The 14,695-nt window shown below is 52.6% G+C and overlaps 1 protein-coding gene across 1 annotated transcript in view; it reads right to left on the bottom strand.

Annotated features, from left to right (window-relative positions):
* Nucleotides 1–14,695, bottom strand: part of LOC120936258 (protein kinase C theta type-like) — a 187,328-nt gene that overhangs the window by 112,985 nt on the left and 59,648 nt on the right. The window lies entirely within an intron of this gene.

The raw sequence follows: 14,695 nt of genomic DNA, 5'->3' as shown, positions 1-14,695 counted from the left end.
CGCCAGAGGGGGCTCAGGCGGAGCTGCATTTCCCCGGCAGCCAATTGAAGGAGTGTTTCCCTCGCGGGGCATGCTGGGGGAGGGTATTTCTGTGGCAGACGCCATTTTCCGGGGTTCTTCGCAGGTTCCTGGTTCCAGGTGCGGCACCCACCTTCAGGGTGTGCACACATCACTGGCCCCACCACTATGGCCTACCTGGCCGGGGCGCACATGCTACGCGGAGTTCCTGACTCTGGGCCCTCATGGTTCAGAGCACCTAAAGCTACAGAGGGGCCCCAGTGACTTACTGGGTCCCCACTCTTCAAGAGAAGGATCCCAAGCTGGATGTGCTGTTCGGTGGGGAGTCGGTCTGAGGTGAACCCAGAGGCAGGTGAACCAATAGGGCTTAGACGAACCATCAGCGATCTGGGTGCCAACACTGACAGGTTGTATGCTGCAAACTGTCAGTCAGTGACCCCAAAATGTATTGACTGAAAGGATTCGCTCTACGTTCATGTTCCTGAGTACTGGGCCTGAGTCCCTTTACTAAACCAAATTCTATTAGAGCCAAGTCGGTGGCAGAGACTTGTTCCTATTCAGCAACCCTTAGTGACTTTCTGGCTGCCAGGCCTGTGAGAGGGACTTGTCCAGGGGGCGCTATACCCACTCCGGCTGGAGTGGCGACTAGACAAAACTTAATTCATTGGAGGCAGGACTGCTTCTATCATCCACAGCCTGTATCTGCAAGTTTTACTCTTTTTCACCAATCTACTCTGTCTACCTCAAGTTGACTGTTGGTCGTGTTGGACCAGAAATAAAGCATTGAAAAATGCCAATCCGGTGGCCTGGACATGGCTGAGTAAGGCAGCACTCTCTTTGAGCTCCCGGCCCGAATCCCCTAAAAACTGGCAAAACTGATGATAAATCGGTATGCACTCATCTAGACGGTACAGCACCAGGGCAACTAACCGAAGGACATCTACTGGAGCAAAACCGGGTGAAATACACAAATATTTCCGCAGCTTGCTGGACGAATCCCCGGGCACCAGAGCAGTCGTGCCACGTGGGTCCCCGAAGAAGACCTTCTCCCAGGCTGCCAGCGTCAGCTCACCTGCGAAGAGTACTCCAGCTGGGGTCAGCCCCAAGCCGCCCTGCTGCCCCCCCCGACCCCGAATCGCGAGAGCTCCAGCTCCCCAACGCCGAGATGCAGGATCAGGAAATTAAGGCCCTGCTCCTCGCCCTCCCGACACGGGCGGACATCGAGGCCCTCCCGACCCGCTCTGATATAGAGACCCTTATCCTCCGGTTGGAGGAAACGCACAACCGTGACATCCCGGAGGTCCGTGGAGAGGTCTCCACACTGACGGAGCGGGTGGTGACAGGGGAGGCTTTATTGTCCTCCCTGGAAGCTAGAGTGGCGTCCCTGGAGCATGCCAGAGACCAGCACCGGGACACAGCAGTGGAGCTTCAGCTCCACCTTAAGGAGATCCAGGACCGCAGCCGCCGCAATAATTATTATTATTGCGGCTACGGGGATTACCGGAGGGCGCGGAGGGGGAGAGCCTCGCGGACGTAGTCGTGGGACTATTCCGGGCAGTCTTGGAGGACCCGGAGGCATCAATACCCATAGACCGCACACACAGGACACTAGGCCCGCGACCAACGGACCCGGAGAGGCCGCGCGATGTGCTATGCCGGCTGCACCGGTATACACAGAAGGAGGACATCCTCCGGCGGGCCTGGGATCTCGGCGACGTGGAGGTAGCGGGGGCCCGGGTCAAGATACTGCCAGACCTGTCCAGAGCGACGCTGCGCCGAAGGGCCCTGCTACGACCTCTACTAGACCTGTCCAAGCAGAAGGACCTAACGTACCGCTGGGGATACCCCCTATCGGTGACTTTCCGGGGAAACGCTGGATCCTTTACACTGCTGATGGCAGCGGACCTCCCGGCGCTATTTGCCTTCTTCGACGCGGACCCCATACAAGTGCCCGACTGGCTGGAACTCCTCCCGAGGCCGACTGGACGCTCTGGACCCTCGGCTAGACGTGGCCCCCTGCCACCACGACAACATCGCGGAAGACGAAGAGATCGGTCGGCATCGCGGGGAGGGCCACGTGAGTAGGTCCTGGGCCAAATACCTGCATTTCTGTGTCCCCTTTACCCCCCCTGCTGACCGCTTCTGCCTGCCCCCCCATTGATGTTTCCCGCTGCCACCTTGCCACATGCACCCCCTGGGTCTAACCTTCGGAGGGGCTACACATGCCGCAACGCACTCCGGGGGACCTTCTATAGTTGGGCGGTCCTCCCCCCCACCAGATGTGCCGTTCCACCTGACACCAGGGAGCCCCCCTTTTGTTCCTCCTCCGTTTTCTCTCTACCCACTGGCACGCATTGATGAGGTCCGCTGATGACGCCATACACCTGCACTCACCGGCCCAGCAGGCTACGGTAACACGCCGGATGACCTCCCCCTGTTATTCTGTTTTATTTCTATTCATTTTCTTTCCCGGTGCCTCTGGGAGACGGGTGTGGGGAGGGAGGCAGGTGGACACGTACTGCCTCTGGGGTGGGAGGTGGAGGTCCGGATGTGATGAACACACACCGGTGGGTGTAGCGGGAATCCCATCGCAGACGGCCGGACAATACAAGACAAGGCCAAGATGTGGTGAGAACCGGGGGGCTGCTCCTTGGGGACCCCTACTGGACTGACGAGGTCAGAATTACCATTTTTTCCAGTGGGAACCACAGGGGGGCAGACGTTTGTTGGTTTTGTCTGCGGGGGGGGGGGGACTGTTGGGGGACCTGCACTTTAAATCTCCCTGCTTGGTTGGGATTGACGATGTTATGATGTCCTGCACTGATTTTACACACAGCTGTTTAATTCTAGCCTGACTGTTTGTTTGATCGCCTGTTTGTGCTCTGTTACTTTTGCTAACTGTTACCTCTGTTATGTTGCCGATGGATCACTATACAATATTTGCTTTACACGATGGGGGGAGGGCCGGGTGGCTTTCTTCCTTGGCTTTGTACACCCACCACCCCACGTAGGGCGGCGTTCTGTACCCCGGAGTTCCCCTTTTTCTTTTGAGGGTTCTCCGGCGAACGCCACAGCCGCTAGGGCTATATTAGACCCCTTTGTTGCTGCACGCTCTAGTGTCAGCGTTCTACTTCTTTTTTCCTCTCTTTCTAAGTGTACCACCCCCAGTCCCTGACCCCCTACCTACTAACCCCTGCACCTTTCTAACCCCCCCCCCCCCACCCTCCCCCCAACCTCCTTCCTGAGGTGCGGACATGGACCCGCTCAACATCATCTCCCTGAATGCGAAGGGCCTAAATACCCCTGAGAAGCGTAGGATGCTGCTCCACGACATGCGCCGCCTAAGGGCGGACATTGTCATGGTACAAGAAACGCATTTTAGGGACCTGAGGCTGCCGCTCCTTCAGAATAGATACTACCCCTTTGCCTATCACTCGGCCTACTCAGAGGCTAAATCCAGAGGAGTTTCCATCCTCGTCTCTGCCAAGATTCCCTGGAAACTTGAGGATACACGGAAAGATAGTGAGGGCCGCTTCCTGTTCCTAAAAGACCTCATTGGGAACTGTAGTGTGACATTGGCGAACTTGTATGCCCCTAATACCCGTCAGGACATTTTCATCAAGAAAACCGTAGACAAACTGATGCGATACGCAGCCGGCCAACTCACTGTGGGAGGAGATTTAAACATCCCTCTCTCCCCCACGGAGGATACCTCCACGGGCACATCCTCCACGTCACGAGACACACGTAAGCGCATAGGGGCGGCACTCCACTCTGCCCAGCTGGTCGATACATGGCGACTCTTCCATCCTGGTGAGCGAGACTATTCCTTCTATTCCAAACTCCACCAATCGTACTCGAGAATTGATTACTTTATAGTCCCCCATAGTCAGCTGCATGCGATTAAAGACACCTCGATAGGCTCCATTACGTGGTCGGACCACGCACCCGTAGGGATAAAATACGCGCTGTCTGATGCCCGGGCGGGGCAGTCACCGACCTGGAGACTCAACGAGAGCCTCCTACAGGACCCGGAGGTACTAGCAGATGTAGTGGCTGAAATAGACCGCTATTTTGAGACCAACACTACAGCAGACAGCGACACCGGAGTAGTTTGGGAGGCCCATAAGGCCGTGATTAGAGGGGTTCTTATAAAACATGGGGCGAGACTGAAAAGAGCGCGGACAGTGCAGCTGAATGTGCTCCTCGCCTGGCTACAGACGCTGGAGACCGCGCATAAGGCTGCTCCGTCGGGTGGTCTGGGTGCGGACTTGAATGTGGTCCGCTCGCAGATTACCGACATGCTGCAGCATAAGGCCAAAACGGCGATGCAAGTGTGCCGGAGGAAGGTCTATGAATCGGGCAACAAATGTGGCAGGCTCCTGGCCCAGACCCTACAGACACAAAGACTGGCGTCCTACATCCCCCACGTGATCTCATCGACCAGACTGAAAACGTCTCTCCCACACCAAATCACCCAAGAATTTAAGATATTCTACGAGTCCCTATACAACCTACATACGCCAAATCCTGCCCAAGACCCCACGACGGATTACCTTGACAGGTCCCACATGACTACACTGTCGACCGACACCCGAAAATGCCTGGAGGAGCCCATCACCTTACCCGAACTTCAAATAGCCCTCGGCAGTACTAAACTTGGCAAAGCCCCCGGACCGGATGGCCTCACCGCGCACTACTACAAGACGTTGATGCCAGCTCTGGGCCAACGAATGGTTAAACTATTTAATGACCTCGGGGCCGGGAAACGGTTTCATAACACCACACTGCAAGCCCAGATCTCGGTTATACCGAAAGAGGGCAAAGATCCGTCTCTGTGTGGGAGCTACCGCCCCATCTCGCTCCTCAACGCAGACCTTAAATTGTTTACTAAAATCCTGGCCTCCAGACTGCAGCAACATCTTCCCCACCTGGTCCATTTAGAAGAGAAGCCAGGGACAACACCATCAAGGTCCTTAACCTATTACACGTAGCGGCCAGCAATAGGACGCCATCCGTCCTTGTAGGGACAGATGCCGAAAAGGCATTCGACCGGGTGAACTGGAGATATATGTTTGCTACTCTGAAACATATAGGACTGGGGACACGGATGATGCACTGGGTGAGGGCGGCCTACTCGGAACCTACGGCCAGAGTCAGGGCGAATGGGGTGCTCTCGGAGTCGTTTTCAATAACTAATGGCACTAGACAGGGATGCCCCCTTTCGCCCCTGCTCTTTGCCTTTTCACTGGAGCCCTTCCTTTGCCATATTAGACAGAATCCTGACATCTCCGGGGTGAAGGTAGGCGACACACAACATAATATCTCGGCCTATGCTGATGACCTGATGTTTACACTCACAGACCCCCACACCTCGTTGACACATCTCCTCCGGGAATTCGAGACATACGGCCAGATCTCTAACTTGAAAATTAATTTCACTAAGTCGGAAGCTATGGGGATAGGGATTCAACAACATAAACTTCGAGAACTCTGTGACGGTTTTGAACTGAAGTGGTCGGACAAAGCCCTGAAGTACCTCGGTACCTACATACCGGCGTCACTCTCCCAGCTATTCCAGCTTAACTTCCCGCCTCTCCTTGGGTCGGTGAAAAAATTGCTGGACCAGTGGACTGGCGGCCTGCACTCGTGGTTGGGTCGCTGCAACATCCTTAAGATGTCAATACTGCCTAAATTATTGTACCTCTTGCAAGCCCTCCCAGTACGAGTGCCGGGGGACTTCTTTAAGCAGGCCCACTCTGCGTTCACCAAATTCCTGTGGGCGGGAAGAAGCCCCCGCCTAAGCAGGAAAATGCTCTCACTCCCGAAGCTGCACGGGGGGCTGGCGATGCCGGATCTCCACATCTACTACCAGGCGACCCACCTAGGCTTGTGGATTGGTGTCGACATGCCGATACCAAACTGTGGACGCGAATAGAGCAGGAACAGAGCCCTGTCCCGCTCAACAGAGCCCCGTGGTGCTTTGCGGCGCTACCGCCGAGTCTGAAACGCCACCCGCTGATAGGTGCCACGGCCAAAATATGCTCGCAACTATGGACAAAGCCCTCTCTCACGACACATAACTCCCAGCTGAGACCGATACTCGGACATCCCCGTTTTACACCGGGCCTAAGTGATAAAAAATTCCTCGAACTACGGGAGTCGGGACTAAACCAGGCGTCGCACTTTAGCGGGGGGGGGAGGTGGAAGACCGCCACGGAACTGGCAGACCCCGCAGGCCCATATAGGCTGGACCATATGAGAGCGCTCCAGCTGGGACACTTCTTGAATAGCATGCTGCCCCCGGGCGATGCGCAACAGTTGCACACGCCCCTGGAGGAGCTCTGTGCTGGAGCTGGGGTGGTCCCCCATACCCTATCGCTGATGTATGGGATGCTGAATCGATAGCCCACTTCCATACCTCCTTAAATGGGAGAGGGATTTGGGCTGCCCCTTCCCCACTGGTAGGAGACAGCACATCCTCGAGCTCACCCACAAGTCCTCCATATGCTCCAGAGCCCAGGAAACTAACTACAAGATCCTTACTCGGTGGTACAGGACCCCAGTGGTGTTGCACAAGCTCTTCCCGGAGGTGTCGGACCTTTGCTGGCGCTGCTGGGAAGAGAGTGGTACTCTGTTGCATATTTTTTGGTCCTGCACCCGACTACGGGGGTTCTGGAGTGGAGTACGCCGAATAACCCAGAAGTTTACCGATCGGGAGATCCCGGATGATCCGGCATTCTTCTTGCTACATGCGACAGATACCCCGTTGAGGATCTATAAGAAATCAGTGATACGCCACCTACTGGATGCTGCCAAGGCCTGCAATCCGTTGACATGGAAATCTCAAGACCCACCTACTCTGGCTCTATGGCTTAATAAGGTTGATAATATCAACCGATTGGAGGACCTTATCTTGACTACCCAAAACAGACAGGAGGCATACAAAAGTACCTGGCAACTGTGGAATATGTTTAAGTACTCCTCGGAGGGACAGAGCCTCAGGGAGGAGCAAACAGGAGACAACATTTTGGAGGTGCACCTGACCCCCTGTCCGCACCCTCAGGAACCCCCTCCCCCCAATATCCCCTGACCCCACCACCTCTGTCTCTTTATCTACGGTACACCTGCTTCTTTCTATTCTCTCTTCTCTTTCTTTATGTTTATTCTCTAGAAAATGAATGGGAGGCTGGCCCTGTACGGGCTCGAGCACCCGAGGGGAGCCCCGGCCGGGGCAACCACGGGACGATGAACTCAGTGCCCGTGGGGCGCCACATGAGGGGCACTACGTTGGCTGGAGTGGGCGGGACACCGGGCTCTGTCACAACATACGCACCAACACAATACGCAAGACGGCACTGCAGAGAAGACACTTGTGATTATTGATTGCCTGGTCATATGCTACTGTACCCTGTTGATGTCCCCATTAGTCTCTCAGAGCCCCTAACCATGTCCTGTAATATCACCCATGTTGATGAACTGCATTGATGTACCATTGTAACCTGATATGTAATACCACATAAGCTGTACTGTTGTTTTGTTGTGGCCTGTGCAGGCCGGTTTTCCTGATATAAGTAAAAAAAAAAAAAAAAAAAAAAAAAATGCCAATCCATGGTCTGGACATTCTATTACTGCTCTCTTCACCATCATCACCCCTAGACACATCACAGAGGTAACTTAAATACGCCGATCCCAAATCTGATCAGCGGCTCCTCCGGGGGTAGCGCTACATTTAAAAAATGTTTATTAGCAAAATAATACACTAAGGTACTCACATTTATTGTGATTTTATCACAGCTATGCGAGTACCTTAGTGTATTATTTTGCTAATAAACATTTTTTAAACAATACTGCACTATTGGCACTTTATCTCCCTGGGTGAGAGTCATTGTCACTCTTTGGACGTGAATACCGAGAGGGATTTGTTTCTTCAGTAGCAGTCCATCTGGATAACATCTTATGCGGAAACGACCAGAAAGTGCGTTTGGGTTTATATGCTGTTACCTTACAGCAGTAAGGTAAGGGGACATCCTCACTTACTCTGAAGAGAACACTGGGGGCCAAATTCTCAAAAACCTGTGTACATTTAGGATTATCTAACTTATGTCATTTAAGTTACGGCGCCCTAAGTTGGTGTCGTAAGTACCGTATTCTCAGCGCATTTGCGCACAAAATTGCGCCATCCTTAAGCTAAGTTTCAATGCGTAAGGCGTGGTTATGGCAAGTGGGAATGAAGTGGGCGTGCCTCATTGTAATGAGCCGTGACCCCATGCAAATGAAGTGCCGGCCGTACTGCGCATGCGCGCACGAATCTGGACCTCACTGCGCATGTGCAGAACTTTGGTCATCGCAATCAGTGAGATAGGTAAAAGGCCAAGCGTACTTAGTTTGAAGATCGCCCTGTGTCTAAATAGCCCCAGTCAAACAGACTTATATTGTAAAAGTATTTCCCTGTGTTCCCTTCCTAAAGCAAGTTGCTTCTGCTTTGAACGTTTGTCAGTGTTTGTTGGTAAGATTTGTTTGTGAGAAAAGTGTTTGTGGAGTTGGAGGGTATAGTTGGTGTTTGTTTTTGCTAATTTGTTCTTTGTTTTGATTGTTTGCCTGTTTGTTTTTGATAAGTGTTTCTTTTTTGGTGTGTGATTGTTTTTTGTTTCCCTTTTTTGCCTGTTTGTTTTTGATAAGTGTTTCTTTTTTGGTGTGTGATTGTTTTTTGTTTTCCTTTTTTGCCTGTTTGTTTTTGAATTTATAGTAGCTGTCTGTATTTTTTTTTTTTTTTTGCTTGTTTTTATTTTCTTTGTTGTGTGTGTGTATTGTTGTTTGTTTTTTGGGTGAGTTCCCTGTTGCTGGGTGTTGTCTGTCATGGCTCCCAAGCGCAGGAAGCTTAATTTTACCCTGGCAGAGAAGCATATACTTGCTCAGGGCGTCATTAAATATGGGCGATTTCTCCATGGCCCTGAGAGCCACAACACCACCCCGGCCAGGAGGAAGGAGATCCTTAAAACTATTACCGATCGGATCAATGCGGCGGGGGGGGGGGAGACCAGGACCATAGCTGGAGTTCAAAAATAAATAAATTACTTGAGGAGCGTGTCCCGGAACAAGCTGGCAACGCTGCATGCCCATACCAGGGGCACTGGAGGAGGGGGACCCTGCCCAGTCAGGATGAGTGAGGAGGAATGGGCAGTGGCCCAGTGTTTCCACCCACAGCAGGTGGTGGGCCTGCCTGGCTTTGACAATGATCCTCTTATGAGGACAGGTAATTTTTTGGAATTTCTATCTGGTGATTAGCATGTGTGGGTGGGGGAAGGGAAGATGTGCCAAGTGTGTGGATCCAACAACCTGTGATTGTTTTGTGTCCTCCCCAGATGGCCAGGAGGTTGCAGCCCCATCAGCCCAGGAGGTGGCAGCCCCATCAGCCCAGGAGGTGGCAGCCCCATCAGGGCAGGAGGTGGCAGCCCCATCAGGGCAGGAGGTTGCTGGCCCATCAGGGCAGGAGGTGGCAGCCCCATCAGCCCAGGAGGTGGCAGCCCCATCAGGGCAGGAGGTGGCAGCCCCATCAGGTCAGGAGGTTGCTGGCCCATCAGGGCAGGCTGCTGCACCACCCCCAAGACAGGCTGATGCAGAGTCCCAAGAAGGGCAGGATTCGCCATGGGAGGGGAGTGCCCACAACTCCCCTAATTTGGATGTTGAGTGGGAGGAGGATGAGGGGGAGGAAGATGACAATATTGCGATTGGGCAGCAAATCATGATGGGCCAAGATATGACCTTTGAGTCATCCCCTGAGGGAACCCCACAGGCGCCCAGCAGTCAGGCCACCATCATGGGTCGCCCCTTCCAACCCTCCTCCAACATGCAGCAGCACCCATGGCTCACTCCAACTCCTCCTCCAAGGCCACAAGCCTCAGGGGCAAGTAGGAGGCCGACCCCGGAAAACAGGGGGGGGTTGGTGCGTCTGCCGGTCAGTCTGTTGAGGGACAATGTCCGGCAGACCCGCAGTCTGTCTGCAATCCAAAAATCTATAACCAAGGTGGAGCGCAGCCTGGGTGCAATGAGGGAGTCACTGGGTGAGGTGGCCACAAACTCAGTGGGGGTCATCACGTGTTTGTGGGACCTGAAAAACGCAACAACAGGCGTGGCCCAGGAGGTGACTGCCCTCACCCAGGCTGTGCAGGCCAATACCCGGGCTGTGCAGGCTAATACGGCTGACATTACTTCCTGTCTGACAAGGATAGCCGTTGCCTTGGAGGGAAGGCAAGCAGGAGGACAGACACCAGGGGAGGCTCCTTCTTCCCCTGCACAGACCCCCCCCCTGAAAATACTCCCTCCCCTGCACAGACCCCCCCCTGAAAATACTCCCTCCCCTGCACAGACCCCCCCCGTGAAGATCCCCCAGTCGGCCGTGGCCGTCCCCGTGGGCAGCCCAGAAGGAGCACTCGGCAACATCCTTAAGTTGCAGGGGTACTTTTGATTTTTTTGATTTTAAATTTTTTTTTCTTGCTACTGTACTTATGATTTGGTTTATGTGTGTGAATGATGTGTGAATGTGGGGGGGTGGCATTCCTGAAAACATAAGGGTGTCACCCTTAGTTTTGGTGGAGTATGGATCCCCAGGACCAGGGAGAAGTCATCCTAGGTTCCTGAATGGTGTATGAATGCACAGTGACATAATTGGAGCCGTGGCGGGGCGTTACTGCTCCCAAGTACCAAAGGGGGGGGGGGTACTTGGATCTAATCCAATTCGATGTGCATGTGATGTGTCTGTGCTAGGGACCACAGTGACGTGCATTCATGCATTCTCATTGTGAGATAATTAATGTGCGTTTTGTACCAAAAAAAAAACATTCTCATTGTCATATAAGTAATGTGCATTTTATGTGCAAAGAAAATGTTTAAAGGTCACATAATCTCTGTGATTTATTCTGGGCAAAGCAAAAAAATAAAGATAATTAGGGTCCATTTACTGGGCAAAGATGCCTTCAGCCAGTTGTCTCCTTATTACCTGGCCCTCAGCAGTCCGGGTAGAGGGGTTTGGGGGGGGGGATTGCCTGGGTGGGGGGTTAGGTCAGGACATATATCAACATGCAGGCCCCTTCTCACAGCATAATTATGGAGGATGCAACATGCCCCAATAATTTGGCAGACAAAGTCTGGGGAATACAAGAGTGTACCCCCAGTCTTGTCAAGGCATCTAAATCTGGACTTGAGAAGGCCAAATGTCCGCTCTACTATTGCCCGGGTCTGGATGTGCACCTCGTTGAATTTGCGTTCTCCGGGTGTTTAGGGGTTCCTAAAGGGGGTCATCAGGTGGGGTCCCAATGCATATCCAGAGTCACCTGTAAGGGAAAAGACAGGAGGATATTAGTCATGCATGTGCCCCTTGTGATGTCTGCATCACGGGGGGGGGGGGCATACCTGACACCAATGTCACTCACCAATCAGCCAGCTGTCTCCATACACATTCTGCTCCAAGTCTTGGTAGATCTTGGTCTGCCGTAGGATGTAACTGTCGTGGCACGACCCTGGAAACTTGGCACAAACGTGCCAGATGAGGCCATGGGCATCTACGATCACCTGGACATTGATCAAATGCCAGCCTTTCCTGTTTCTGAACAGGTGTTCAGTTTCATGGGGGGGCTGTAGTGCCACATGGGTGCAGTCTATCGCCCCGATGGTCCTTGGGAAGCCAGCAATGTTATAGAAGTCTGTCATGGCTTGCAGACGCTGCTCCTCCTGGGTGGGCATCACAAACTGGTTGGTCATGCGCCGCAGTATGGCAGGGACCACCTGATGGACACATTTGCTCATTGTTGACTGCACCATCCCAGCCAGACCTCCAAATGCACGCTGGAATGAGCCAGTGGCTAAAAAATGGAGGGTTGTCATCACTTTATGAAGAGGTGTCAGGGTATGGGAGCGTCTGGTTGGGGTGATAAGATCCTCATGAAGAAGTTGGGTGATCTCCAGGATGGCTTCCCTATCGAACCTGTAGTTGCCATACACCTCATAATCTGGCATTTGCAAAAGATCACGCCGTGGACGATAAACTCTCGCCTGTGCCCTCATCCTCCTCCTCTGTGCCCTCCTCCTCCTTTGTGCCTGTAAGGCAGCAAGTGCCGTCAGAATCATAGCTGGCCCTGGCATTTTTCCAAAAAGACCCTTCTCAACTATAGCTCTAAGCTCTAGTCACTACCTACAGCAAACCCTTCCACAGCATGTGTAAAATTAGGGCTGGTTTTATAATGTGGAAATTTAGTCAGGAAAACTAACAGGTGCGCACAGGGCGGAAAATACGGCGCACACACTTAATTTTGAGAATCGCCCTAACTCCCTCATTTGCATCTTTGCCTGTCAAAAACAGCGGCGAGCCTAGCGTAATTTGCGCCCGGGGATGCGCAGGTGTAACTAATTTAAGTACGGCTGAAAATACGGAAATGTTTGCTTAACTCGTTTTGACGATCGTGCGCAAATATACGCGCCGTGTAAATTTAGAAAACTTGAGTTAAGTCTGCGTATCTCTTTTGAGAATTTGGCCCTGGAATCCTACTTTTCTTCACGTTGTATTTTGGCATCTACACCAGCACTTTTATTTTGGACTGCCTTTTCTTGCTATGTTTATAGGCTTTTGTTGCATGGACACTTGAAAACTCAGCCTATCTTAGTCACCAATGTGTGTTATGCAATGCACGCTGTACACCTATCTTTTGTAACAGTATGAGGGTATACATACCAGCACTGTTATTTTGAATTGTTTTACACAATTGTCAGCTAGGTTTAGCTGCACCTCAGCACGTTTATTTTGATGTCATTTTAATTCACTTGATTGCTATTTTGATCAGTAGTCAGACTATGGCCCGGATTCAGGTAGATCCGCGCATTTTTACGGCGGCGTAGCGTATCGTATTTACTAGGGTTGTCCCGATACCGATACTAGTATCGGTATCGGGACCGATTCCGAGTATTTGCCCCCGATGCCTCATCCGATTCTAAACCCCCCCCCCCCGCCGCTACGCCGCATCCCCGCTGCCGCTTGGTTAATATGGGCGGGGAACATTACAGCTTTCATTTGAATAGCTGTAGTGTTTCCCGCCGCGCCGCGTATAGACACTCCCCCTTGCTCGGGTGAACTGTCCAATCCCGAGCAAGGGGGAGTGTCTATACGCAGCCCGGCGCGAAACACTACAGCTATTCAAATGAAAGCTGTAATGTTCCCCGCCCGTATTAACTAAGCGGCGGCGCGCCAGCATGTAGGTAAGGGGGACATGGCTGCATATATGGGGGGGGACATGGCTGCATATATGGGGGGGACATGGCTGCATATGGGGGGGACATGGCTGGATATGGGGGGGGACATGGCTGCATATGGGGGGACATGGCTACATATGTGGGGGGACATGGCTGCATATGGGGGGACATGGCTGCATATGGGGGGACATGGCTGCATATGGGGGGGACATGGCTGGATATGGGGGGACATGGCTGCATATGGGGGGACATGGCTGCATATGGGGGGGACATGGCTGCATATGGGAGGGACATGGCTGCATATGGGGGGACATGGCTGGATATGGGGGGGACACGGCTGGATATGGGGGGGACATGGCTGCATATGGGGGGGACATGGCTGCATATATGGGGGGGACATGGCTGCATATATGGGGGGGACATGGCTGCATCTGTGGGGGGGACATGGCTGCATCTGTGGGGGGACATGGCTGCATTTGTGGGGGGACATGGCTGCATATATGGGGGGGACATGGCTGCATCTGTGGGGGGGACATGGCTGCATCTGTGGGGGGACATGGCTGCATTTGTGGGCGGACATTTAAAAAAAGTATCGGTATTCGGTATCGGCGAGTACTTGAAAAAAGTATCGGTACTTGTACTCGGTCCTAAAAAAGTGGTATCGGGGCAACCCTAGTATTTACGCTACGCCGCCGTAAGTCAGAGAGGCAAGTGCTGTATTCACAAAGCACTTGCCTCCTAAGTTACGGCGGCGTAGCGTAAATGGGGCCGGCGTAAGCGCGCCTAATTCAAATGAGGATGAGGGGGCGTGTTTTATGTAAATTATTGGTGACCCGACGTGATTGACGTTTTTTACGAACGGCGCATGCGCCGTCCGTGTACATATCCCAGTGTGCATTGCTCCAAAGTACACCGCAAGGACTTATTGGTTTCGACGTGAACGTAAATTACGTCCAGCCCCATTCACGGACGACTTACGCAAACAACATACAATTTTCAAATTTTGATGTGGGAACGACTGCCATACTTAACATTGGCTAAACCACCTAGGGGGCAGCTATATCTTTACGCGGCGTATTTCTTACGGAAACGGCGTATCTTTAATGCGACGGGCAAGCGTACGTTCGTGAATTCGGCGTATCTAGTCATTTACATATTCTACGCCGAAATCAACGGAAGCGCCACCTAGCGGCCAGCGGAAAAAGTGTATCTCAGTTTGAGCATACACTTAAACTTACGACGGGCTTAGATTCCGAGTTACGTTGGCGTATCTACTGATACGTCGGCGTAACTCTTTGTGAATCCGGCCCTATATCTTTTCACAAATAGAGTACTTCCTCTACACGTTCACTCCATTCCCTATATTTACAGCGCAGCACTACCCTTTTCTCTATATCGTTTTTGGTTTGATACCCCTTTCAGTGCCGCAGCCGTA

The sequence above is a fragment of the Rana temporaria genome, chromosome 4, assembly GCF_905171775.1.
Source record: "Rana temporaria chromosome 4, aRanTem1.1, whole genome shotgun sequence".
Lineage (NCBI taxonomy): Eukaryota > Metazoa > Chordata > Amphibia > Anura > Ranidae > Rana > Rana temporaria.
The sequence above is the reverse complement of the archived record's forward strand: the minus strand, read 5'-3'. Positions and strand labels throughout refer to the sequence as shown.